Source organism: Camelus ferus, chromosome 3, assembly GCF_009834535.1.
Source record: "Camelus ferus isolate YT-003-E chromosome 3, BCGSAC_Cfer_1.0, whole genome shotgun sequence".
In the NCBI taxonomy this organism is placed as follows: Eukaryota; Metazoa; Chordata; class Mammalia; order Artiodactyla; family Camelidae; genus Camelus; species Camelus ferus.
In genome coordinates this window covers 4,308,462-4,336,095 of record NC_045698.1, presented here as the reverse complement: position 1 = coordinate 4,336,095, position 27,634 = coordinate 4,308,462, and the positions used below count along the sequence as shown (strand labels likewise).

At 48.6% G+C, this 27,634-nt stretch overlaps 1 long non-coding RNA gene across 10 annotated transcripts; it reads left to right on the top strand.

The window, feature by feature from the left end:
* Positions 1 to 453: 453 nt before the first annotated feature.
* LOC106731139 lies at positions 454 to 22,877 on the top strand. 10 transcript variants are annotated; one of them, XR_004315888.1, is made up of 6 exons: positions 454 to 1,687; positions 8,022 to 8,990; positions 14,680 to 17,518; positions 18,008 to 18,177; positions 18,368 to 18,972; positions 19,216 to 22,877. It is a non-coding gene; the product is annotated as an uncharacterized LOC106731139 (long non-coding RNA). The 10 variants fall into 10 exon arrangements; XR_004315885.1 differs by lacking the exon at positions 454 to 1,687 and having other exon boundaries at positions 5,616 to 8,197; positions 8,898 to 8,990; positions 17,257 to 17,518; XR_004315876.1 differs by lacking the exon at positions 454 to 1,687 and having other exon boundaries at positions 5,616 to 8,197; positions 8,898 to 8,990.
* The last annotated feature ends 4,757 nt before the right edge of the window (positions 22,878 to 27,634 follow it).

Sequence of the window (27,634 nt, the reverse complement as noted above, 5' to 3'; positions counted from 1 at the left end):
GTTTATTTTTGCTTTTATTTATTTTCCCTTGGATATTGATCTAAGAAAATATTGCTACAATTTTGTCAAAGAGTGTTTCTCCTATGTTCTCCTCTAGGAGTTTTGTGGTGTCATGTCTTACATTTAGGTCTTTGAACCGTTTTGAGTTTGTTTTTGTGAATGGTGTGAGGGAGTGTTCTAACGTCACTGGTTTACGTGTGGCTGTCCAGCTTTCCCAACCCTTGTTGAAGAGACTGTCTTTCCCCCATTGTATATTCTTGCCTCCTTTGTTGAAGATTAATTGATCATAGGTACCTGGGTTTATTTCTGGGCTCTCTACTCTGTTCCATTGTTCTGTGTGTCTGTTTTTGTGCCAGTACCACAGTGTTGTGATTACTGTAACTTTGCAGTGTGGTCTGAAGTCTGGAAGGGTTATGTCTCTAGCTTTGATTCTTTTTCCTCAGGATTGCGTTGGCAATTCTGGGTCTTTTTTGTTTCCATATAAATTTTAGGATTATTTGTTCTAGTTCTGTGAAAAATGCCATGGGTATCTTGATAAGGGTTGCATTAAACTTGTAGATTGCTTTGGGTAGTATGGCCAATTTAACAATATTAATTCTTCCAACCCAAGGACATGGGACATCTCTCCATTTCTTTGAAGCATCCCCCAGAAGCAGAAAAGCTGAAGAAAGGGATTCCCCCCTGGAGCCTCCAGAAGGAACCAGCCCTGTAACACCTTGACTTCAGCTCAGTGACACTGATTTCAGAATGCTGGCCTCCAGCACTGGGAGAGAATACATCTGTGTGCTTTAAGCAGCTAAGTGTGTAGGGATTTCTTACTGCAGCCACAGGAAACTAATACAGCTGTTTTTTCTGCAGGAGGGCCTACCTCTCCTGCCTGTGGCCAGAGCTTCACTGTGGCAATGGGGCTGTCCTACTGATGTCAGGCTTGGCCACGTGACTTGCTTCAGCCAATGAAGTGTGAACAGAGGGGCTGCAGGGCCTGGTCATGTGACTTGCTTTGGTCAATGAGATGTGAGCAGAGGGCGCATGGGGGCACTTCTGTGGTCCAGCAGAGCCTCACGTGATGGCCACTGCCCAACTCCTTCTCCCCTTCTCTGCCATGAGAACAGAGCATCTGCTCTTGACTGCAGACCTGGGACTGGTGGGAGGAGGAGCAGAACTGCAGCCAGCACATGGCCACCTGCATGAGTGGGAAACAGCCCTTCCTTGTCAGCCTCTGAGATGGTTTGTCCCTGCTCACAGCTTGGCTCCTGGCAGGGCTGGCCCGTGGGTGGCATTGGCAGGAGGGCCGCAGCTGCAGGGACACTCTCTCCTGCTTCTCTGGCAGTCTCTGGGTGTTGGCTGTGGTTCCAACTCCCACCGGGCAGCCCCCTCTGAGGACCCAGCTCCCATCAGAAGGCCTGGCCTCTGGGCTCTGCTAAGACCCACCTCTCCCTGGTTCCCCTGCAGCCCTGGCGGCTCCTCCTGCTCTTGCTAGTCCTTGGATCGCCTCATGGTTTGGTTTTCCTTGTAACTAGTTTTCCATATTAAGTGGCCTCTGTGGAACTGCCTGGAGTGGCCCCTGTTTTCCTGGCTGGATCCAGCAGGAGTATCAGGTGAGCGAATTGAAGAGAAGAGGACTGCGGCTATCCGCGGAGGGAGAAGAACACAACATGTGGCCGTGTCTTCGTGGTGGGAGAGGAATGTAAGAAATGCATGGACTCTTCAACTAATGAAATATAAATTCTTCATCCTCAAAAAGGGTTGCCAAAACCCCTAATTTCTTCCTTACACAAATACATGTGAGCTCACACACAGGCACGTACACGCGTGTATCTGAGGGGCCTGCCTCTGTGCTTCCCTGGGAACCACAGTGAGGAAGCTTTAATCTAGAGACTCCTACTGAAGCATGGGAAAAGAAAAACATCCTGCATGTTTGCAAACATGGCTGCTATTATTGTCCTGCCTGCTTGCAATGTGACTTTGAAGTCTTTTCATCAAGAGGTGCGGTCTGTTTCTCCGCTGCTTGCAATGCGCTGACCTCATAACTTGCTGTGACCAGCTCAGCCCTGAGTGTAGGCTTCAAGGGGCCGAACGTGCTTCTGCTCTCTCTCTCTGTGAGAACCCTGCCCAGCCACCATTGTGGACCAGTTAGGACCAGCCCGCTGGAGGGTGGGGGGCTCGTGGAGTAGCATGACGGGGAATCATGGCAGCAAGTGGAATGAAGTCTGCTAATCAGCTGGCCTTGGTATAGGGAGATTACCCTAGATGGTTTGGGTGGGTCCAGTGTCATCACAAGGGTCCTTAAAAGTGGAAGACTCCCAGAAGAAGAGGGTAAGAGGGAGATGTGAACAGAGAAGAGAGTGTGAAGAGAGGCGATGCTGCAGCTCTGAGGAGGGAGGACGGGGCCAGGAGCCAGGGCAGGGCTTTCCTACCCTCCTGAGGCTTCTAGTCACTCATTTCCCACGTTTGCACCACCCAGCCCTCCTCCTTCCTTGTTCCCTTCTTATCCAGCCAGGACCTGCAGCTCTGCCTGTAGTCACTCCTGATGACCTCTCCCGATCCCCTTGCCCTCTCCCCTCTGTTTTATAATTCACCTGGAAACACCCCAGTTCTGATTAGACCTGTCCGTCGGCTCCGAGTGTCTGGACAGTGCAGGAGACAATGACACCCCTGGGCCCACATTCTCACTAGACTCACGCCCCCGACCGCAGTCGGGCCTCGGCGCAGCCTGAAATCTGGCAGCGCTGCTGCTCCCTCTCTGGGGTCGTGCCGTGGCGGTCAGCAGGCGGGTGCCTCTCTCCGTGGTTCTTAAAGCTGGTGAGGTGTTGGCTTCCCGGAGCCCGGCCACCGTCCTGCGGCTCCGCCTGTTCGGTGGGGCTCAGGCGTCACTCGACGCTGCTCTTTCTCTTCCCATTCCATCGGCGTGTGAGAGCGCGCCCCTTTCCTGTTCCTGCTGTGACGGATCGCCGCACGGCTGGTGGCTTCAGACAGCAGAAGAGTATTTTCGGGGGCTCTGGGAGCCGGAAGTCTGAAACCAGTGTCGGCAGGGCCACGCTCCCTCCAGGGGCCTTAGGGGAGGATCCTCGCTCCTTCCAGCTTCTGGAAACGCCACGTCTCTCTAATCTGCCTCCGCCCACACGTGGCTGTGTGTCCTGTCTCTTACAAGGACGTTCTCATTGTAGATACAGAGGCCGCACAGGTAATCCAGGTTGAGCTCTTCCTTTCAAGAGTGTTGACTCAATTGTGTCTTTTGTTGCATAAAGTAATGGTCACTCTTTGTCATAATAGCTTCTGGGAGCTAGGACACAGACATGCCTTTTAGGGGCCACCATTCAGCCACTAGAAGCAGATACACAGAAAAGTGGACACTTCTTCACTGCGTAGGTTAAGAATTGTCTCAAACCCAACATAACCAGGGGAACAGGATGCAGATACAGACACGCCTCCCAGATATCCCGCAGCTCCAGAGCCTCCGTCGGCCATTGCTGCTCCAAGGGACCCACTACCCCGGCCTGAACAGCCTGGCTCTGAATCTTGCACCATGGAGGGAGGCGTGTGCTCTGTGTCCGCTCCTTCCTGCTCTGCTCTGTGTGAGAGTCATCCCCGTGTTGTGCACAGTTTCACTGTGTAGCTGCCCGCGTGTGACCACGTTCCTGTTGTTAATCCCTTCTGCCCTGGGTGGGCACTGGGCTGTTTCTGGCCACTGGAAATGTGCTGCTGTGACCTCTCATGGGTCCGTGCCTCTTGGTGAGCACGTACTCATTGCTGTGTGAGTCTGGAGGAGCAGGAGAGCTGGACCAGAGGGAGGCGTGCACTCAGCATCCGAAGATGCTGTTCCCATGGGGATGAAGGGCACTCGTCCCAGGAGAGGACCAGAGCCCCGAGCTCATTGTGCCCACAGTGGTGTTGCCTCCCTGTCCTTAAGCAACTCTGGTGTATGTGGAATGTGTGTGTGTCATGTTGTGACGTGAGTGACAATGATCATTACATCTGTGTACTGGTCACTCGGCATCCTCTTCTGTGAAGTGTCTGTTAGAGTCTTTGTCCATTTCTTTGTTTGGGGTTGTCTGGGTTTATTGGATGTTTCTTATCAGCCTCAAGAGGTTCTTTTACTCTGGATACAAGACCTTTATTCGACATACGTCCTGTGAAGACCTTTTCCTCTGGGTCCAGTTTACTGTCTCTCAGTGGTGTCTTGTGAAGAACAGAAGTTCTTTGTTCTGATGCGGCCTAATTTATCAGTTCTTTTTCCATTTATAGTGAGTGATTTTCTTCTCTCCCACTTTCTCCTTAAACCTTTACATTTAGCCTGCCACATTTAGATTTACAGTCTACCTGGAATTAACTTCCTGAGTGGTGTGAGGTAGGGATCATATACGTGTGGACAGGCCCCTTGATTTTTGAATTCCCCTTGTGGGGTGTCCCCCATTTCTCTGTGTTCCTATCTTAGTTTCTGGGACTCTCCTCTCCCTGCTCTGTGGGAAAGGGAGGAGCTGTGATGCAGCCCCACTGAGGCTGCGGTTTGGGTCCCAAGGAGAAGGGGTGGGGACTGTGCAGCCCAGTGCCCTGTGCAGCTGCAGATGCTCTGGGACACACCAGGACCACCAGAAAGTCTTCCCTGCGAGGGGTGGGCGTGACTGACAGCTCGTGTATGAGCATTTGTGCGCGAGCGTGTTTACCGGGCCGGACATCCGCTCTGTGAGAGCCGCCCATTTACCGAGTGATGCTCTTACCCGGGTCGGGTAAGAGGAAGCTCAGGGAGAGCAGCGGTGTGGACGGAACCACAGCAGCACCTCTGCCGCCTGGGTGGAGCTTTCAGGTCCTGGTCTCTCCCACCTGCCTTCCTCCTTCCCAGTCCCTGAGATTATTTTAGGGTTCCAACCCCACAAGGAAAACACTTTAATTTATAGACAACCAAATCCCAGGCCCAGCGACTATGGCTTTTACTGCACAATTATTGCTTTTTAGGGTGGCAGGTGATAGTGTCAGAATTATTCTGAGACCAAAAATGAAGGTCAATTAAATGGAGCTTGTAATTACATAGTTCACAAATGTCTTGTGAACTAATTAAGTCATATTCCACCTTCACTGGCTGCCCAGTTGGACACACTAATGATTTTTTGAAGCTGTGTACACAGGCCAGGTCCCACATACAATTGCATAACGTGTGAGAAAAGAATCTTTTCTTTTCCTCGGGCCTTTAGTAAGACAAGTCTGTGTGGATATCAGATGAGTGACGTCAGACTGGCTGGTTCTATTGAACATTTTCCCCTAACGTTTTAGCGTGTATATTTACTGCTTCCCGTCTCTCATGGTGACCAGCTGCTGACATGACACTGCGGAATATGAGCGGGAGAGGAGAGAAGGTATAGAATCAGCCGGAGGGGCTGTTTGGCTGCGCGTGGTCCTCTGTTTTGGCAAATCTGACTGGGCACCATTTCACATTTTTGACAGCATCACCGCCAAGTCTGAGAGCCCACGCGCACCGTCCTGGGGGTGTCGGCCACAGTCCCACCCTCTCAGCTGAGCACGAAGTCACGGTGGCCAGCGTGGGGTCCGTGTGGCACCAAGTGACACTGACCTGGGGGGGCTTCCACCATGTCGACAAGCTCCTTCTGTGAAGGTGACAAAACAGGAAAATTAGCCAAAACATTTAGAGGTTTTACATGTATCTCCTATGGTTTCTGAAGTTTAAGAAAACAAAAACAAAAGCAAAAACAAACAAACAACTCAGGGAACTAGCGCGTCACGACAGAGCTGCAGCTCCTGTTGAGAAGGCCAGCGTAGCTGGGGTCCCTGGGTGGCGTTTTGTTCCTCCACGTGGAGCCCAGCTCTGTTTACCCTTCCTCCCCGGGAGCTTTGCCTCTCCTTCAGAAGTACCACTTTGGCCACGATTGATACAGTTAAACCTGTCTGCTGTTCAGAGCTGCTAATAGATCTACAAAGTCATGGTCCCTCCTGTGGATGTGCAAATTGAATAAATGGTCCAAACTGAAGGCATTAAAAAAAATTGAAAGATGAAAAAGAATATTCAAAGATGCCCGGGAGACCAGCCAACATCAGTCTCCCACCTCATCCTCACCGATTCATGTCTTAACCTGTGTCTCGGGCCCCTTTCGGAGCATAAGATTTTGGAAACCTCTCAGATACAAGCCATCTTGAACTCTGTCCTAGCTTCAGTATTTCACACCAGGTGACAGTGCGTAGAATCCCAGGTCCCTCTTGGTTCCCACCACCCTCAGAACAGGCTCCTTGCAACATGACAGCCTCTTTCCTGGCTTCAGCACACCACCCTTCTCTTTCTAGATTCTCTCTCTGGGGTATCCATCTCCCGTACAGCTCAGTCTTCCCAACTCCCCAAACCACGTCTGGTCTCTCCTCTCCAGCAGGCACTGGGTTTTTTTACTGGAGGGCCATGTGAGACCTCACGCTCAGCAGAGCCGGGGGCTGCCCCCCTTCCCCTGCCCAGAACCAGCTGGAAAGGACCGTGTGGTCATCTGCGTGCCCTGCCTCACCCTGGTAGGATGCCAGCAGGGCATCCTCTTCCTTCCTTCTTTCCACGTGTCTTTCTTATTTGTGACTTGAGGATGTTCCCAGGCTCCAGTGCGGGTCAGGGCTCCCTGATTCTACCCCCGCTGAGACTCTGTTCTGCAAACGGGCGATGGAGCAGACGGTGAAGTGCCACACCGCACCCCTGCTCGGAGCCTGCAGTGGCTGTCATCGTCCAGCCTCTAGGATCTGAGTGTGACATCCAGCAAGCACGTGCTGCTTAGGATGCTCCTGGCACTTTTTAGATGATTTGCGGGTATCAACTCATTTAATCCTCAGAATGACTGCCATGAGCTGAATGTTTGTATCCTCCCCAAATTCATACACGGAAACCTTAATCCTCAGCGTGATGGTTTTGGGAAGTGAGGACTTGGGGGGTAATAAGAGTTGGATGAGGTCATGAGGGTGGAGCCCCCATGGTGGGATTGGTGCCCTTATAAAGAGATGGAGGGCCCATGTGAAGACATGACCAGAAGGCAGCTGTCTGTCTACAAGCCGGGAAGCCAGCCTTCACCAGACACCAGATCTTCCGGCTTCTTGCTCTTGGACTTCCCAGCCTCCAGAACTGAGAAAGAAATCTTGGCTATTTAAGCTCCCTTGGTCTATGGTGCCTTTGTTACACTAGACAAAACTAAAGCAATAATCTTACAAGAAAGGTGTTGTTATAGTCACTGTACAAATAGAAGCCTGGGCCCCAGAGGTTACGTGATTTGCCCAAGTCACCCAGCTCGTAAGTGTTACGGTCGGTCTCACTGGGCTTCTGTTACCCCTTTGTCACTTATGTCTCACTTCCCTCCTCCCCTCAGCTGGGCGCCCAGAGGTCCTTCCAGCACAGAGGGCACTCTGGTCTCTGTGCCTCTGGCCGTCTGCATGCCCCTTCCCCCTCTCCTCCCCCATGCAGTGCTGCCCCCTGTGCCCCTCCCCGGGCATCGGGCCCTAGCCTGTGGGTCACCTTCCCCTGAGACCGCAGGGGGCAGGCTGTGAGCCTGGGAGGGCGGAGGCTTCGCACGCCTCTTTGCGCACGGTCACGTCCACAACTCCTGTGCACGGTGACTGGCTCTTTCTGGCACTTTTTAACAAGGCACCTCTTTGGGTTGGCCCATGTTCCAGGGGAGAGAGTTACAGGAAAGTTCCAGGTTATATTGACTTTAGGTGTTATAGCCCAAAATAGAAGATTGATTTTTAAAGTCAACCTTAAAAGAGATTAATTTTTAAAGCAACCATTCACAATATGACCGCAGTCTTGTGAGAGACCCAGCGTTGAAAGAACATTGCAGAGCATCAATTTCAGGCTGACTTTCTGGCTTGTACCCACGACAGGCTATTTGGAGTGTGACACTGGTCTTGGAGGTGCTATAAAAGTAGGGTGGCAGCCGCTCCGGCATCAGCATTTACACTGAAGTTATTAAGCAGGAACTCCAGGAAGGGCGGGGCTTGAAATAGGCAAAAAGTTGCAAAGTTTGGGGTTCTGTTCAACCTTCTCACAGCCAGCCAGCCCTACTGGAAGCACTGAGCATCAGAGGCGGGTGAATCAGCATTTGAAGATGGATCTAGGCTGAATTTGGAGATTTTTGACTTGGCCGTCAGCTGAAATTCAGCAGTTTCTCCTGAAGCTTTTGGTGACCTTTTGGTTTCATTTAAGCTCAAATGCCAAAGGCAACAGGTGAGTGGATGGATTGGCAAACTCTTGAGTGAAGGTTGCACCACAGAGATTCTGAGATCAATTTATCCACCACAGAACTAAAGTGAATCTCCTCTGGGTTTTCCTTTCCATAAAGGAGGAATGGGGGGTCAGGCAGGAATTAGAAACCAGCTGAGCCGGGTTGGGAGGAGCATGGCGCCCGGGCAGGAGGCATGAACAGACCCCAACACCTGCCCCTGCCGCGCTCAGCAGCCCCGTCACACTGTCCTGGGTACAAGTTCTCATAAAGAGACTGCGGGCAAGTGTTTGGCTGAAGCTAAGTGCTTCCCACTCTCAGCACAGTTATGTGTTTCTGAATAACACCCGAAGCGCCCTTTGAATGTGAAGATGGGTTAGATCAAAACATCACAGTGTACCTGCACCCCTGCCAACCCTGTTTAATGTGCCTGCGGTTTCTGGCATTCAGGGGACTCGTGGCTTTAGCTTGTGCTTTTATGCGTCTGGTCTGCAGCTTGTTCATCCAGACTGGAGATACTCATAAACAGAGAAACAAAGGGGGACATAAAATATTAATACTGTGTCCGTATTGAAGTATAATAAGCAGCAGTGAGCCTGTGCTGAGCTGTCGGGACGCACGCTGGACTGTAAAATGTGAGCTGGGGCTGGATTCTTCATTATCTCGTGGACCCGACGCCTTGCTAGTCACATTATTCTCTTCCAGGCTCATTTCAGAACATTTTCGCTGCAGTGCTGTGGTGGCGGGGTGGCTTCCTCAGGCTTCTTTGGTATGAATGATTTCTCCTTCCACTTCTTGGTAAGTATCTTTGTTGTTGTTACTTTTTAATTACAAAATTTGCATCCATCGTAAAGAATTTAAGTGATGTAGAAATGAATCACAAAAAATAGAAATTTCCGTAATTCTTACCCCAGTTTATAACTCAGCATTAATATGTCCAGATATCTTTACATATGTAGATAAAGATTAATATAACATATATTGTTTATGCATATAATATTTCTTATCTTTAATTTTAATTAGATTATACAAAGGATATTATTATATCTATATTGCTTTTTTCACTTAATAATGCATATGTAACAAATTTCCATGAATGTAAATACTTTGGTAGAAAAATTACATTACAAAAGATAAACTAAAAATACATTATGGTATATCTATTCATTGGGCATTAAAATATTAATTATGACAATTACATAGTTATGTGGCAATATGATATTCAATGAATGAAACGTGATATAAAATTATTCATAAACCCAATATCCAGCTAGAGTTTCCAAACAAGCCCGTTCCTCCTCTTCTACAAATCCAGCGAGTGCGAAGCTGTATCTTATCCTCCGTGAAAGAGCTGGGGTTCCTCTTTTTCAAATGTGTTCTGAAACGAAGTCTCAGGTCTCGTCTTCCCACCGCATTCCGTCAACCCCCCAAATCAGTAAGCTGGATGTCATCCTGGGACACTCCCTGGCCGTCTCCTGGTGTCATCCTGGGCAGCTGGCCTCCCCTCCGCTCCCCGGCCACGCTGCCTTCCTGCATTCCTCCAGTACCTCGTCTCGTTCTCGCCTTAGACCTTCACACCAGCTGTTCCCTCTGCCAGGCGCACCCTCCTCCTGGTCTGTTTTCAGTAAAACTCACCTGTACACAGAAGCCTTCGTTGGATATCAGTCTAAAGCATTCCCTGCATGGCACTTAGAACAGCCTGACGGCTCCTCTGTTTACATTTGCTGGTTGTCCCTTGTCTGTTTCCTCCTTCCTCCCATAATGTCATGCTCAGGAGTGCCGAGCCCCCAGCATCTTCAACTCCTAGAAGACTTCCTGTAAACCACAGGTTCTTGGTCAGTATCACTGAGTACATTTTAAAGTTTCTTAATGGAGTTCATTGAACAATATTTTCTCCTATTATTACTGCACTGTTCTAGGTGAATGTGTCATGGGGGAGTAGAGAAGTGGTTTGTTAGTTGATATGCCATGGAATTAATCATCTCGGGTCAAGTGATGGGATGAGAAACAGATTCACAGGGAGCCACGACCTGACATCTCCTGTGAGGAGGGCCACGCTGTGGGGCAATCAGCACGTGGGCTGAGAACCAGGGCGGCCACGAGGGTGAGGCAAGTTCTATTTTTTTCCCAGCTGCGTGTCTCCGGCTACATTATTTCATTCCATTTAACTTAATCCTTGACAGCAGTACGAAGTAGGCACTATATATATTTCATGAAGGAAGCAGTTGCGTGTGAGAGATTACATGTAATTGGTGTCTGGCCCGGCATAGATGCTCATTAAACGCTGGCCCCCTACAAACACGATCCCAAGTTCTGATGTGCTACGCCTTTACGAGAATGTGATGGATTAAAATTCAAAACTCTATAACCAGAAATCAAAACGAAGTAATTTCTGAAATTACAGAAATGCTTCTCCACAGAGGAACTCACCCACTGGGAGTCTATAATTACAACACTACCTCGTACATTTAAATGTGGTCCTAGGAGCAAAAAGGTGTGCAGACGTGGCGTTCAGTCAGCTCCATAGCCTGGAAGGGAGGCACAGGCTTCCCATGTCTCTTTACTTAGAGGGTCCCCTGTGCTGTGTCCAAGGGAGGCCAGTGGGGCAGCTCCAGTCCTGTTATCTGTCCACCAGCCCTGAGGCTTTGATGCATCAGTGTAGGAGCTTGGGGAGCCTGTCCAGGTCTGCTCCCTCACCCATGCTGGAATTCTTCCTATCTTCTGGCCCCTTTCCAAGGAGCTCATCATATGGATTTAAATCCACATATGTGATAATTGAAAAGAAAAGTAAATGTTTATGGACATTCAAGTGATTTCTTTTTGCTAAGACTGGGAGAAGCATGTTGATGATAATTAGCAATTTCTGTCTCAGGTTCAAAAAAATATCTTAATTTCCCCCCTCAGGCTCCTTGCAAATCAATAAAGTTATTCCTCCTCTCTGTGTTGTTTGCAGTTAATTAGCCTGACTGCGTGCAGCATTCACAGTCATCTTGGAGGCGTGTTGACACACATTTCAGTAATGGAAAAACAGAGACTCAGAGAGGTTGAGAAGGTTGTCCAGGTCACACAGCTTTCAAGTGGCCATAAGTGTGGGTCCTTGGACTTCAGGTTACAGTGTCCCTGTTCCCCACGATGACACTCTGGCGCCAGCTCCTGTGGCCGCCATAGCAAATCAGCACAACTTGAGCAGCCTCACGGCACGCATTTGCCCTTTACAGTTCTGGAGGTCAGGAGTCCGCCATGGGCCCTGTGGGGCTAAACTCAAGGTTCCAGGGCCCAAAACAGACGCTCGCCCTGTGCAATGACCCATTGCCTATATGGGCTGAATCCCAGCCAGGGCGCCTCTTAGCAGACGTCTGGTCTCCCCTCCTGCTTCCAAAAGATTGAGTTCCAGGAAGCTTGTGTTTGCTGAGCCTGGGGCACAAAGCACTCTGCCTGCCACTCACATTCTATTTGAATTTCATAAAAACAGGAAAAGTAAGTGTGTGAGACATTTTCTATTCAATTTCAAAGTACTTTCTTAAAAGTGACTTCTGACGACTGTCATTTAAAGGGAATAGACACAGTATGAAAAAAAAAAAACCCTGAAATCTCATAATATAAAAATTATTTGATTGCCCCTACTTTACCATTGGTTAAAGAAAAACCAGCTCTTTTTCTGTCTCGAGCTGGTGTGATCCTTGGATTCATATGGCTTAGTTCTTGCTGGTCTTCATACTTCTCACGCAGAGCACCTAATGGAATCAACAGTAAAAGCAGAGAAAATACCGCCCACGTCCACAGATTTCAGCTGAAAAACAACACTGCAGCGGGAACAAGTATTTACTGTTATCTGTGAGACCCGCTGCACTCCCCCTCTCTCTCCCCACATCCACCCAAGCTCTGCAGACCATACATCACGGTCTGACCTTCTGTACAGAACGGCAGTCACAGCCTCTCAGAGATCCCTAGAGAGCACATCTTTTGTCTTGCATTCCCAAGTCCTGTGTTACCCTCACTCTCCAGGGCACCCCCACCCCAGCATCCTACCACCTTGGGGTGCTTCTCACCAGAGATCAGTCTGGAGGGGCATGGAGGAGAGGGGAGGGGATGCTCGCTGCTGGAGCAGAGACGCCCCCACCCTCAAGCCCAGGCAGATACCTGGATTTCAGAATCATTGGTCCTGTGTGACCTCTGTGTTTACTTTGTGCATTTAACACAACACCCTGCACAAGGTTTCATAGCTTCACAGGCTGCTGGAGAGAGCTGGGGAGAGCACACTGGAGTGAAAGGCTAGGACTCCTGGTGGAGGGGAAATGTGGGGAGGGGAAGAGCTGGTGCTGCCTGAGTGGGGCCTCGGGGGCAGCTCTGAGCACCCTGAGCAGCCAGACTGTGTCCTTCCACAGGTCCGAGTCCTCCACACCCTTTCAGTGCAGCAGCCTTCTGGGGGCACCTGTCCCAGGGCTGTCTGCTTGGGACCACGAGAGAGTGCAGAGCTGGGGAGAGCCCTGTCTGCCCCCTTGGGACTGGCTAACACAGACAGCGAGGGTGACTTCTGTGAAGAAGGCGGTGACAGGTGGGCGCTGTGATCCAGATTCTGTGAAAGCTGGAATCTAGGAGCAAGAGGGGAGGAAGAACGCAGCCCCGCCTGGGCCGGTACCATTGTGGGGAAGTGGGGACCGACCTTTGTCTGGGAGGCTGGGTCTGTTTCAAGGTATAAGGTAAGGACGTTTTATTGAGTTCAGAATAAGAACTCGGGGCATGTATGTCTGCATCCGCGTGTGTGTTTGTGAGGGCATGCACGCACGTCCCTGCATATGCACACTTGCATGTATGGTCTCACATGCACTCACCTACACGTGTGTCTGCCTGTGCACCTGTGTGTGTGTGCGTGTGTCCCATTCACAAGACAAAAGCAAAAAGCCAAGTGGAAAGAGCCAAGAGTGGAGCCAACACTTCAGGTGGGGGCTCACAGGGCCTGGAATGAGGGGCCGGGGAGGGGGAGGGGTCTGAGTCACGTGCCCTCCCCTCACCCTGGAAGCGGCGTCGTGGCTACCCATTAGTCACTTAGTGAACATCTGGTGAGCTCCTACTATGTGCCCTGCACTGTGCTACGTGCGGGAGATATGGAACTTCTCTGTCGCCTCCGTGGCCCTCAGACCCCATCACAGCATCCGTTCAAAAATCTTTAAAAACAGAGCTTCCAAAGATACGCACTGGCACGGGCACGTGACGGCAGCGCTAAACTGTGCGCCAGGCTCTGCAGGGTGGGGACCCAGCAGACACGCTCGGGACCAGGATGCGCTAAGGAGCACGTTTCCAGATGCTTACTCATTCTCGCAGCTCCATTCCATCCTGTCTCTCTGTTGAACCCCGCGGGCAGCCTCTCATCTCCCTGCAGTTTACAGAGTCTCAATCCGACCTAAAGAAGCAAGGACCACGCCCCTAAGGCCCACAGCTGTTCTGTCCAAAGGTGACGGGACCTGTGTGCACATGTGCACACATGTGCGTGTCTGCTCCAGAAGCACTTGCAAGGTTTTGAATGAAAGCGTGAAGGATGAACATCTGTGTTCAGGATACGGAGGCTCTGACCGGGAGAAAGCGAAGACCCCCCCCCCTCCCGGGGGCAGCGGACCCTCCAGAGAAGGTGCCTGTGTGTCTCCTCAGTTCAGCGGCCTGACGATCTCATGGGCTCCCTCCAGCCGGCGTGTGCATCGTTGTTCTGTGATCCTGTGATAGTCACACCTGTTTATTTGTAAATGTAACCGCTGCAAGGTGACAGGTAGATGAAAGTACCTCTAATTCTCAAAAACAGTTGATGGAAGTTTACTCAATCAGCAAGTCAGCATTTTTTTTTTTCAGATTTGGGCTTTAAAAATATTTTATTGTGGTAAGAACACTTGACCTGAGATCTACCCTCTTAACAAAATCTTTCAAATGTACAACTCAGTATGTTCGACATAAGCACAGTGATCTCTGGAACTCACTCACCTCGCGTGACTGAAACGTTACGGCCTTTGATCAGCATCTCTCCTGGCAACACCGTTCCACTCTGATTCTGTGGGCGTGATGATTTTAGATCCTTAATACAAGTGGCATCACGGAGAGTCCGTCTTTCTGTGACTGGCTTATTTCACTTAGCATGATGTGATCCACGTTGTCACAAACGGCAGGATGTTTTCTTAACAGAGTGAATAATATGCCATTGTATGTACACGCCATACACCCATTCACCCATCAATGGACATTTGGATGTTTCCGTACCTTGGCTATTGCGTGGTCCTTCAGTAGCACTTACGGGCATTTATCCAAAAGAATTGAAATCAAGGTCTCAGAAAGACACTAGCACGCCCATGTCCACTGCAGCAAGCCAGCATTTTGAGCCTGGGCGGTCCTGGAACTTTGCAGCCCTCGTAGTGCGGTTCCCTTGTCCTCTCACAGCTTTCCTAATTCCAGCTCATTTAATTTGTGCTAAAAAGCTTTTTTCTTTCTTTTTTTTTTTTTAAAGAACTCGTAAAAAGGCTGAGCTGTGTGTAAGAACTCTGAGAAAGCAGAGAGGAACTGTTAATGAAACATCCGAGGGGGTGGAAGCCCCAGTGCCCAAGGAGGACAGAGACCTCCTGGGCTAGAGGAGGGCGCACGTCGGCTCATCACTTGGAGGCTCAGGGTCTGGACCGTCAGCCGTGTGTCGCAGTCGGGGAAGAGCCTGGCCCGGGAAACGCATCTGCACTGCGAGCTCTGCCAAGCTCGGTCCTACCCAGAATTCCTCTCTCTCTCTTATTTTTCGAAAGAAGAGACTCTTTTCCATGGTCTTGGTTTCTCCTCCATCACCACCAACGAGCCGCAGGGACAGGCTTTTGGGAAAATCGCACTTGTCTTTCGGCACAAAGCTCTGGGCTGCTCTCAACCACATTTGAGCCTTGTTTAATTAAGTGTGGTCCCTGAGCTGAGTGAGTTTTAATTATATTCAAAACAGCTTTTAAAGAATGAATAAATGAACGAATAAACAATACAACAAGTAAATAACTGTGAAAGCTCGGAGACATTTTTCCAGATTTCCTTGACACTCCTTCGCAGGGGGATGGAGTAGCGATCCCGCCCCTCGAATGGTGGTCAGTAGAATGCAGAGGGGGGATGTCCGGTTTCTCAGCTCAGCCTTCAAGAAACTAGTAACTGCTACTTTCTGCCTCTTGGGAAACTTAGTCAAGGACCCATTGCCATTCTGTGAGGAAGCTAAAGCTGCCTGGTGGAGACGGCCACATGGAGAGGACCCCAGAGGCAGCACCAACCTGCCAGCTCTGAGATGTGCCGTCTTGGAAGCAGATCCAGTTGAGCTGGGTCGAGCGAGGCCACGTGGAGCGGAGCCCAGCTTCCCTGCTGAGCCCCGCTCAGCAAAGGAGTGAGGGAGATGAATAAGGGAGTTGTTCTGAGGCATGGTGCTTGGGGGTCATTGTTCTGCAGCAAGAGTGAACTAAATCCGACTTGTAAGGGTTATGACATTGAATGATGTAAGCCACAGATATTTCGACATCTCCTGTCACTAGAGTGCAGCCTCCATGGCCTTGGTAGTCAGATACAGGCCAAGATTAGAATCCCAGGCTCCTTATCTGTAAAGAAAACTGTGTCCTTATGTGCACGTCTGAAGATGAAGTTGGAGATGCCATGTGCCTAGGGATGCTCTTGGCAGAGAGCCTTCCTCAGCGTGGTTTGCTTCCTTTTGTCTTCCCGAACCCCTCTCCCCTACTTCCTGGAAATGACTGATTTTTATTTGCTTTGCTTTGGTTTCAGAAGTGATCTGGAATAAAAAAGAACGTGGAGAGAGTCACTGTCTGAGACGAGGAAAGGGAGACTTAGAGCTCAGGGAGGGGAGAGAGACAATCTTTCCTACAGTTCAGACTTATTATAAAAACAATTTGCATGTATTGCTGTTCAACAGAAGGAAACAAGAATAAAAATGTTTTGACGGAAGTCACCTAGAGGTGGAATAAAATTCACTTTCCACAGCGAAATGAATATCTAAGAAGGGTAGGTCCTAAGTCACTTGTTTCCAGCATTTGTTTTTCAAAGAGCCCTAACAAGGAGGAGCGCTGGCCCTGGTGATGCGGAATGCACACGCTGCTGGAGGCCCAGTCTGCGCTTGGCCTTGAAAGGCTCGAGCTGTGAGCATCTTGTCCCTCTCAGGCTGTGACACGAGTCTCAGCTGCGGTGGGTGGAGCAGGCGCACCAGGACTCAGACGGCTGATAAAGAAAAACCTCGGAGCCAGGCTCCTCGTGAGCTGGGAGCGCTGCTGGTCTTTGGCAGAAGGAGATGAGTGAGGACGGGCTTTCCTGCCTGGCCGCTCCCAGCTCACCCTCTTCGTCTTCCTCTGTCAGTGTCCAGGCAATCAGCAGGAGGCCCGGGTCAGTGTCTTATAGCAGGATCACATCCTGGGAGACAGGAGGACCTCCCTGCCACTATCACACCTGGATGCTTAAACATTTCCTAAACATTCCGGTTTGCCATCTCTCCAAAGAGGGGTGTTTTGAGCACAAAGCACCACGCGGATCCTTTCTCCCGTGGGAGGGACTCATGAGTGCGAGTCAGTGCCGGCTTCTCCCCTCCCCACAGACAGGGCCCGTCTCACCTGGGAAAGGCTGTGTGATGTGAACACTGAGGTACGAGGTGTGGAGGGATCTGTCTGATCTGCAAACTTTGGTGTCTGTCTGGAATGCAACATCCCCCAAAGGCAGTGTCAGGAATTCCAGTGCTGGGGTGCAGATTGGCAGTTACCAGGTGGAGAGGTCCTGTGGACAGATTTGCCTGGGAGACCCCAGAACTTAACAGGTCTCTTTGCTGTGGGATTTGTCAGAGACTTTAAGGTTCAGTGGGACTTTCCAAGAGGCGTATCATATTCATGTTGTTCCAAACTTTCATGACCACTTGCTGGGAGGAACTTGGAAGACTAGGGCCTTGTGGGTATCAGTTGGGAAGTCTTGACATCTAGGAACTGAGATGTTATTAAGTTTTTTAAAAAGTCAAAAAGAAGCTCGGATTCACTTTTATCTTCGCATGGACCTTCTTTACTACTCTCCTCACTGCTTTCAGGGGATTCCTGCTCTCCTTTCTGTGTCACCCAAGCATGGTGCTTCTTCCCCTCTGGGGAGGGCCCTCGTCCGACTGAACCGCCCCTCCACCAGCCCCTTCATCAACGATTCTCTCCCTTGAGTCTCACTGCATCACAGCCTGGTCCTTCTGGCCGATCTCTCCCTAAGACTTGGAAAATGTCTATCACCCTGGTGAGGTGGGGACCTTGGTACCTCTGCACCTACTCATGCCTTTTTTGGATCTACTGACACGCGGCTCACAGGTACACCTTTTCTCCTCCATGGACACAGGGGTTCAGGAATTTATAAATCTCTTTCTGGTTTGTGGTTCTGTTTTTTTATTTTTATTTTTTGTGGTGGGGAGGTAATTAGGTTTGTTTATTGTTTATTTATTTATTTGTGGAGGTACTGGGGATTGAACCTAGGACCTCATGCATGCTAAGCACACACTCTACCACTGAGCTATACCCTACCCTTTTATAAGTCTCTTTCTGTAAAGGGCCAGATTGTAAATGCTTTCAGCTTTGCTGGCCATCTGGTCTCTGTTGCAACTACTCAGCTCTGTGAGTGCAGCCTGAAAACAGCCACAGACAGTGGGGAAGGGAGTGGGTTAGAGTTTGCCAACCCTCGCTCTAGAGTGTATCATGGGTTTCCTTGGGGCACTTAACAGTCACCAAATTATCATCCTTCCTTCCAGCCACAAAGCTGGATTATGAGATACAGAATTTGACTTACATTTTATTTCACCCAAGGATTGAACTTGTGCCTGAGCAGGAACCTTAATGCACGGGGCCTGGACTCCCTGCTGGCCATTCAGGGCCATGAGCGGAAATGGACGGGGAGGAGACTTGGACACAATGTCATGACTAACACTTAGGACTGCCCATCAGTGATGGTCCATTCGGGAGTCAGCGAGTGAGAGGTGAGTACCCTGACTTTGGGGGTCACCAGGCACTGGCTCCAGGCTACTTTGTTCTGGAAGTCATGGATAGGTTTTGATGGGCTCTGAGGCATTTCAGGGCATTTCCCATGCCTGACATTTGAGGTGGACTCAGAGCCTGGCTTCCCTTGTCCTCACTCCCATCCGCCCTTCTGTTTGGACCTGTCCTCAGGCTGCTGCTGCCGGGTGTGCAGGTGCTGCGGTTTGCCTGTCCCAGCGCTAGCGTGCCTTATCCAGTTCCCTCTGCCAGATCAAATAGGAACGATGCCTGTTGGAAAAATGAGCTGAAGCCGGGACTATGACATTGAGCTATTGAATTGCTCTGATGGACTCCAGAGCCTGATACAGCCACACCTGGCAGCCACAGCCTCAGCGTCGTCTGGCTGCTCATCAGCTTTGCAGTGACGTTAACAGGATACTTCCTGCTCCAGGGATTATGGCTGTAAACGCTGCCCCCCCTGCACCCCTAGCAAAAGCACGTGAGGCGGGCTGGAGGCGTGCTAGGTGTGGAGCTCTTCTCCTCTCTCCCTGACCCTTCAGGCCATCTGTCTGCTCTGTGTTTGCTATTCTAGCACATCCAAGCATCCCAGGCTGCTGACATCAACAGACTGGACCCAAAAGGCAACAGTTGTCCCTAGAAGGGTGTCAGGACTTGAAGGGTGTGCGTTTTTACCCTACTGGTGAGCTCACACAGTAGCTGCAGTTTCCTGGAGGCTGATAGAAGACACAACACTCCTGGCTCAGAGACGAAGGAGTTCACTGAGTGCGGCAGAGCAGGTACCATTGGCCCCAGTGGGCATGGGGCAGGTGGGCCTGGGTGGGTACCTGTCCACACAGGAGGAGTGTTACAGCTGTGGAAGCTTGAGCTCAGGGCACCTGAAGGTTTTAGTAATGGTAGTGAGCATGCCTGCCCTTTGCTCTGGAAGGAGAGACTTTGCACAGAGCGTTTCTCAGCCTAGGAACCAGGGACACATTGGGCTGAAAATTCTTTGTTGTTGGGGGCTTTCCTCTGCATTGTAGGGTGTTTGGCAGCATCCATGGCCTCAACTCACCAGACGCTGTTGGCATCCCCACCCCAGTGATGAACAGCAAAGATGTCTCCAGACTTTGCCGAATGTCCACTGAGGGGCAATCCAGCCATTTCTCTATAGTGGGCACAAACATGTATTCACTACTTGAACATCCTCTAGAAGAAAGAGCAGCCTTAAAGCAAAGGGCAGGTGAGTGTTGCGTTGCCTGGGCTGGTCTGGAAGGCAGTAATGCTCAGTGTCTGGTCGGGGTGTAGGAGAGATCTGTAAGATACCTCATGAGCTATACACCCAGCCTCAGACAACACATTGTTTTTGATGAAAGGAAAGTCATTTGGTAGACTTTTAACATTCGATTAAGGCCTACTTACCAGTACCCTATGAAGTTACTAAGGGCCAATAAAATCAGATTTTTAAACCAGAGATACACCAAACTACAACACACCTAGAGATGAAACTCAACCATCAGCTGAGTATTGCCATTACAGAATAAATGTCTAGGACATAAGAATAAATCTAAATTTTATTTTAAAAAGTGATCATTATTTTCTGGTGGTCAGATTCTAAGTTTGATAGATTGCTTTTATGGTCATCCTACTGTGTACATTTGTGATGGAAAATATTTGCTTAATTTCTGCTGATGAAGTTAGAGCATATGTGTGACCAGCATGAGGTGCTGAGACCACGGCCACTGAGGTGAAGGTGGTTTGGTGGTCCAGCCACTGAAGGTGATATTGCCAGCATTATATTTTGTGATAGTAAATGTAAATTTATACTTCAGCTGATAGACAAATGTTAACATATAAAAAAATTAGAGGATTTTCACTCCAACTTATATCTTTAATACATAATTTTGAAAGTCAATGTTTAGACGTGGACAATAAACCCAAGTGAACTGATTTGTCCAAAGTGCTGGCAATCTTATGCTGACTGGACATGAGGGCAGCCTATGAATCACGTGACTGTCGAGCAGTCACAATTAGGGGGCCATCAATGACGTGGATGCAGGCATTTGGCTGATTTCCATTCTAAAGGCCAAACGTGAGTCAAATAGCAGATTTTGACTAAACATTGATACTTCAACCAAGTTTACTGAGGATTTATTCAGGTTATCCTGAGAAGTCTGGCTCATCTACAAAACTGGGCACCATGGCCAATTTCCTACTGCAGATAAAACATGAAAGGCAGATGCTACGTTCTTTCACAGCTCTTGACTTTCTCATTTTCACTGGCTGTTCTTCTTGACTTTAATGATAAACTACTATTAATTCAGCCTTACCATTACTAATATAAGTTTTTCCCTATAATTCTATCTGTTGACATGTAACTATTCACTGTTGTCATTTGAATTAATTATATTTTTAATTTTTTTTCACCATGTACAAAATAGAAAAGAACTTTAATACACATTCAGGAAGCATTCTGTTTAGTAAAACAAAAGCAATCTAAAAGATAAATGGGCAAAGAATCGTGGAGAGACAATTCACAAGTTTGGTTTTCGTGGCGTTTCATCAGGATTAGACTCAGGCCATGCATTTTTGGCAGGAATTCTGCAGAGCTGCCCCTGCACCCTCAGCGCATCAGACCAGGAAGGCTTGGGAGTTTGTTCCATCGCTGACAATGTTAACATTGATTATTTGGCTTAGCTGATATTCACCAGATTTCTGCACTATATAATGTTGTCATTTGAATTAATTACATTTTTTCCCTAAAATCGAGTATGGAAACTTAAGGCCACGTGCACTGTGCTTTAAATATGATTCTCTACCATTCCCTTGACTGTGAGGTGCCAAGACATTTGGTCAAACATTATTCTGAATGTGTCTGTGAGGTTGTTTTTGGATGTGATTAACATGTGAATAGGTCGACTGAGTAAAGCAGATTGCCCTCGTTAATGTGAGTGATCCTCACCCAAGCTCTTGAAGGCTGAATAGCACAAAATGGTTCAGTAAGAGGGAAATTCACCTGCCTGCCTTTTGGAGCTGGACATTGAATTTCTCCTGCCCTGGGACTGGAATCTACACCATCAGCTCTTCTCGTTCTCAGGTCTTCAGACTTGGACTGAAGCTACACCACTGGCTTTCCTGGGTCTCCAGCTTGTTGACTACAGGTTGTGGGATTTCACTGCCTCCATAATCACATGAACCTATTTTTGTAACAAATCGTCTCTCTCTCTGTCTCCCTATTGGATCAGTTTCTCTGGAGAACTAATAAAGGGGACTATCTCATAAAAAACAGAAGCGAGGGAGTGAGAATGTGTTTCAGTGAAAAGAGAACCATCAGTTAACTTCTTCTTACTGTGCAGGTTACTACCGAGAAAAGCTGGACGAGACCTTAGGAATCGTGTTTCGGAGTTGTTTTGCTGGAGGGCTGTGATGCTTGAATTTTATCCACGGATTCCCTTCTCCCAGGGATTGTCCTGGGACACTGATTTCCCCACTTTCAAGTCGTGTCTGGGTGTAGCTCAGTGCCTTCTGCGACTTTGGGGTGCTGAGAGACCAGCGCTCCTAGCCTGGGAGCTGTTGTCACGCAGTGTGGAGCTGTCCACCACGTGGTGCTGAAGTTTCGCGGGCTGGGAGGAAGTTGTGGGTTATCCTTCCAAAGGATCTACTCCCACACAAGTGTAGTAAAACTGCTGGTTATTTTTAAGATTATGGGACATAGTTTTATATTACATGGAAAGCTCCATGGGAACACAGGTTTTTAAAATTTTGTGTATAGATGCATCTTTAATGCCTGATACATAAAGAAAACACTATATTTTTGTTGAATGAATAAATATAAACTCAGGCATGTGAGCTCATATTGCCTTCTTATAATGAGGATTTTCTATATGTTGCTGAAACATTTTCTGTATGTTTTCTATATGTTACTGCAACAGTTCTTTCCTCCCCAGTTCTTTGTCATCTGATTTATTTTCTCCTTGAAAAAGAGAGGTAGGAAAGGTGGGCTTCTGGTTCTTCTGCCCACCTGCAAGCAACTGCTCTGAGCCAGTCCCAACAGCGGTTCCAATGCTGAGCTCTGGCATGACAGTTTTTGTCCAGAGTTGGTGATCTTGGGACTGAGGCAAAGAGATGAAGAACGAGAGGGGATCATCGCTGGAAAGGCTGACCAAGGGCAGTGGGGAGCTGCTTTCTTTATATATTTGAGTGACAAGGGCTTGGATGCTACCTTTTACAACCCAGTTTTGTGATAAGCAGCATCTGTAAAGCTTAATCAGGACATGGATTGGAGTGGCTTTGCCTTGTTTTTAATCTTCACTACTCTTTCTCCCTTGGGTTGTAAATGGAAATCTTTCAGTGCACTGGCCAATGGGATATAAACACATCCTTTTCCAGGAAAGGATTCTGTGTAAGCTTAAAGGAATTTATTAAATTAGTATGTGGGATATGATTTCATCCAAGTAATAAAAGCTGCAGATGCTTGAAAAGAAATGGTGTTCAATCTTCAGTTCTCCCACACAGGTGCTCTGTGCTAGAGATGCCTGGCTCTGAGAGGGCCTTCCTCGGGAAGGGTAATCAGCAAGGAGACAAATGAGCGTTCCTGACTTTCATACTGTACATGTCGGCTCATCACCAGCAGAGGTTGGAAGTCATGGATTTCATTACCACAGTGCATTAAGGGCCAAGGGAAAAAAAATCCAATTTGCTACTGCCTCAGTGACTTTGTGTTTTAATCAAATGGATAGGAAAGAATCATTAACTGATGCTCAGACTGATTAAAATTCCAGGGAGAAGGAAAAGAAATGAGATTGTGACACAGCCTTGGAAGGTGTCTTGTTCCCTGGCAGCCCTGAGCCTACAAAGCCTTTCACTGTTGACTGTTACCAAGTTGTTTACCTAGCGTCCTGCAGCAGATTTGGACAAAAGGGGTGGGAAGCCTGATCACCATCCTTGCACTCAGGAGTCCTTACCATAAGGTGACTGTTCTTACGGGGATGAGCCAGCAAGAGGCTCATGTAAATCTCCTCCTGTGTGCTGATAAAAAAAAAGTTTCCATTTCCCTGCACCTTAAATGTTGATTTAAAATCACAGAAACTTTTAAAGATGTGGCCACAGTAGTGATTATCTACGTATTTGCAGGGTTATTTGAAGCGTAGAAGGAAGCAGCGAATTCATTTGAAAACACTCTTGAAAGCTATGAAGTGCTACTCAAATTTATAGCACCTGCTGTTACTATTATTATTATTACTATTATTATTATTATTATTTCCATCCCTATCATTATTATGATTATTGCCAGTGCTACTATGAAGTTTAAGATTGCACAAACTTTTCCACATGGCTTACCTGTTCGACAGACAGGCAGAAAACAGAGGCGCAGCTGGTGAATGGAAACCTTTTGCTTGGCAGAATTTCCCTTCCTGGTTTGCATGCAGTTGTCTCTGGGGGGGAGGAAGCTGATGAGCCGGAACGGGTACTCTGTCAGCGGCAGAATGTCCACAGCTCCAGACTGAGAGAGTCTTGCGCTAAAGGGGGCCTCAGCCCTAGTCTTTCGGCAGCTGCACGGGTCCAAGTAACTCTGAACTGGTGAGGACCTTCGGTAGTGCGAAAGCATGGTTGATTCTTAAATTGTCTTGTTTCCTGTTATAAAGTAGTTCAAAATCATGGACAAGATTTTCCAACAGTAATAACAGAACTGCAATCACTCGCTTTGCGCCTGCTACGGGCGAGTGCTGCTTTACAGACTCCATGTATGTCAGGTCACGTGAGCCTCGCCGTGCCCTGGTGAAGGGGGGCTATGCCGGTGCCCACGTACCCACAGACCGGAGTGCGCCCAGGGTCCCATGGTGCCCTGCAGGGCCACTCCTCAGAGACACGTCTGTGGGTAGTGGCTCAAACCTGAACGCTGTGTGCTGCACACGTGTACGTGTGCTGGGGACCCCGTCTGTGCAGCTCACACCCGGTCACTTAGCGACAGCCTGGGGTAGCTTCTCCTGCCAGTGCACTCACCCCTTTCAAAGGTTACACATTATACAGAGGTTCCAAAGCTTATTTAGTTATTGCCTGTTTTGTTGTTTTCAGTTTGTGTTTTTCCTCATGATAAACAATGCTGAAGTGATCTGTTTCCTTGTAAACCACGAAAATGTCTCCCCAGATTCCTAGAGGTACAAGGCCCGGGTCCAAAGACACATGATTTTAACAGTTTAGTAGACGCTGCTGAGTTGGCCTTATAACTGGAAAAACTGTACACTCCCACCTGCTTGCCTACTTCTCCATACTCTGGGTGACACTCGATGTGCCTTATTAAATGAAAAGAGCATCATTTTATTTATCCCCATCTTTTTTAATGACCTCAGGTTTCTATACTCATCCCCAATAAAGTGTCTGAATCACTCAGATGAAGAACTCTTGGACCTGCAGCCTCTGAAGAATGTGATGCTCCCTGTGTGTCATCATTTCAGATCTGTCTCTTACGGGGATACAGCAAGGCTGTGAATTTGGCCATTTGATAAAACCCTGTTCCTGCAGGAATAAGTTGGGGGCTTTTGTTCAACCTTGGGGCCTTTATTTCTTTGACTAGATCTTCAGAACAGCATCTCCAGAGGTCTGGGCTTTCTGAGCAATTTTGGTTGGGGGTGTTTCAGTGGGAAGTGGGAAGTGGGAGCTTAGTGGGGAGACCTGACCTTGGTCCAGTTATCATCTAGAGGGTGAAGGAATTGTTCATTATATATCTTCTCCTCTGATGCTTGAGAAAGCACTATGGTAGGCTTGTCAAGGAGAAGTCATCATGCCCTTGTCCCTGCAGCCATGTGGGGCCCTGGCTGACCCACCTTTCTTTCGGCCAGGGATTCAGTCTCCCAAGAAACCGCCTAGGATCAGGCAGGTGGCTTGGTCAGCCTTGCAGAGAATGGCTCTATCTTTAGAGGCAGATTAACATTAGCCAAACTAGCAAGACTGATATATAAAACCAGCAGGCTGATTCATTCAACTTACAGGGAAAGCTCTGGCAAATCCGGCACCGGGCATGGGTGGTTTGAAGCTGGTGAGAGGGGGACAGTGTCTGCCCCCGGCAGTGGGATCTGAAGCTGGCTGAGCTCAGTGGCTCAGTGGTGCTGGGCTTGGTGCCTGTTTCACAGTGGGGATGCTCTCACCCCTGGGGAGGAGGCCAAACGCCCTGCCAGGGCCTCCACTGACGTGGCCGGCTTCCCCTGGGTCTCCTCCCCTCTGCTTCTTTCCCACCTCCCGTCTGATGGGCCTGCTCTGTTCCTTCTCACGTCTGCTGAGTCTGCTCCCGCAGGGTTCTGGCATGGGAGCTTCTGCTCCTCAAGGTGAGTCCAATCTCTTTGCTCTGTTCATTAGAGACCACGCAGACCCCATGGGGTGGCCCTCTAGGGACTTAGTCTTTCTAGTTCCGTAGAACGATCCCTAACAGATGATCATTCAGCCTCCAGCTAGGTTGGCTTCCCAACTGAGAAGGTCTTTTTGTTGAAGAGCTGAAGTGCTTCTTCCTGTGACCTCCAGGTTCTTCCTTCTGGAGACAGATTCGATATCCATGCTGCACATGGCCCCACGGTCAGCACAGGAGTTGCAGGTACTTGTCAAGTGAGAGGGAGGCTGTCTCCGAGACCATGGCTCAGTCCTGGGGGCTGGGAGTTGCACTGAGGAGTGAGTGTGAACAATGAAACACAGGGCTCCACTGAAACGCCATTGCACATGTACTGTTTGTTCGCCGACAAATTTCCTTTCCTAGGATGGTGCCGTGGTGATTTAAAGTCTCGCTCGCAGTGCTGTTTGAAAGTAATCGTGACCATTGATAGCACATTCATGGACTCTCTAATGTGTCAGAGAGCTGGCAGCCCAGGAATCGCAGGGGACAGGACAGGGTGGGTTAGTACGCGGAGGTTCACCTTGTGGGAGGTGCTCCAGGTGCTTCCGGCCCAGTCCTGGCTGAGGCTGGGGGAGTGGGCGGGGGCGGCAGTCCAGTGAGCCCAGGTGATGGGGATTAGCCTGGAGAAGTTGACTGTGGGTTGGGACTTCTCAAATGTGCTCAGATGTCTACATTCCATGATTAAATGACCATTTTAATTTCTTCTTTGATATTCTGCTGTGGCCATGTCAGTAAACAAAGGATGTTGCAGTCATAAAGCCATTCAGGATGGACAAAAGCAGGAGACTGGCCTTAGGCAGTTAAGATGCAGAGCCAAGGAACAATGTCAACACACCCAGATTTACATCTTCCCACACATAGAAAAGCACTGAAATCTTCAACTTGACATGTTTGTTTTTGTGATTAGCAGTAATCTTTTGATATTCAACTACATTTTTTTGTTTGTTTGTTTTTTTCCAGCAAAAACTCCTATATATCCTGGCTTCTGCCTTACCTCTTTGGAACAGTCCCTCAGAGCGATCTGAGAGGCTGGTTCCCAGGCCATAGTTCTCAGTAAGGCCCCGAATAAAACATCATTCTCAACTTTCAGGCTGTGCATTTTTTTAAGCTGACACTGCCATTCAATAGATGAGGTAATCTAATTTTAAGGGGATACAGTCCTACCCTCATTGGATGCCTTCCACAGCTAATTTCATTTTCAAATTAAAAAGGAAATGGTTCACACACACCTTTTTTCCCCTTCTTCTTCTTCCGAACTGCCTATCATGCAGAAACAAGTTTACTCACTGTGATCTAAGGGAGGTCCCTCTTTTCAGTGTCACCTGCGGTATTTCCAGGGGTGGCCTCAACGGACATCACTGGTCCTTGTTACTGATGGGAGGTTATTTTGCAACTGCAGCATCGTCATCAGTAACAGAAACAGAGTGGTGCTTCATTTCCCCAGGGATGCGTCAACAAGACCAAGGACCACTGTGTTGTTTTTTTTTTTTTTTAAGAGTTCAGTGTTTCTCCTTAAATCCTTTGCACCAGCCCTGTAAACACTTTAATGAGCCCATGCCTTTTCTTAGAAATTTGTTTTTTTCCAACTTAGCAAAAAAATCAATTTCCTCTCAGCCCATCATTCCCGCACCCTCCAAACTGATGAAGTGCATGCTGGTAGCAGTGCTCTGCTTCACTTCCTCTGCAGGATGAATGGTGCATTGCTGTTACTGGGGGACGGGCTCCAGCTCTCTGCCTGCCTTGTTTGCTTCTGAAATTTCAGTAGAAATTACATCTTCATGACAGCTTTTGATATATACCAAAAGTTCTGAGAAAACACATCTATATTCACTTTCACTTCTATTATGGGGAATCTTGAAATATTTAAGAGCATCTAGAACATGGCTTTTTGGAACACTGTGATCACAGAAATAAAACTCTTTTTCCTTTTGATGTGAACGCTGTAGTATATCATAATAGCTACATGTAGCTTTTAAAACTCCCTGTGCGTCCAACCATTTTCATTAGTACAGCAAGTGATACTTACTTTGTGTGGAATCATAACAATTTATGTACTTGGTTCAAGAATCCATATCTTGGGT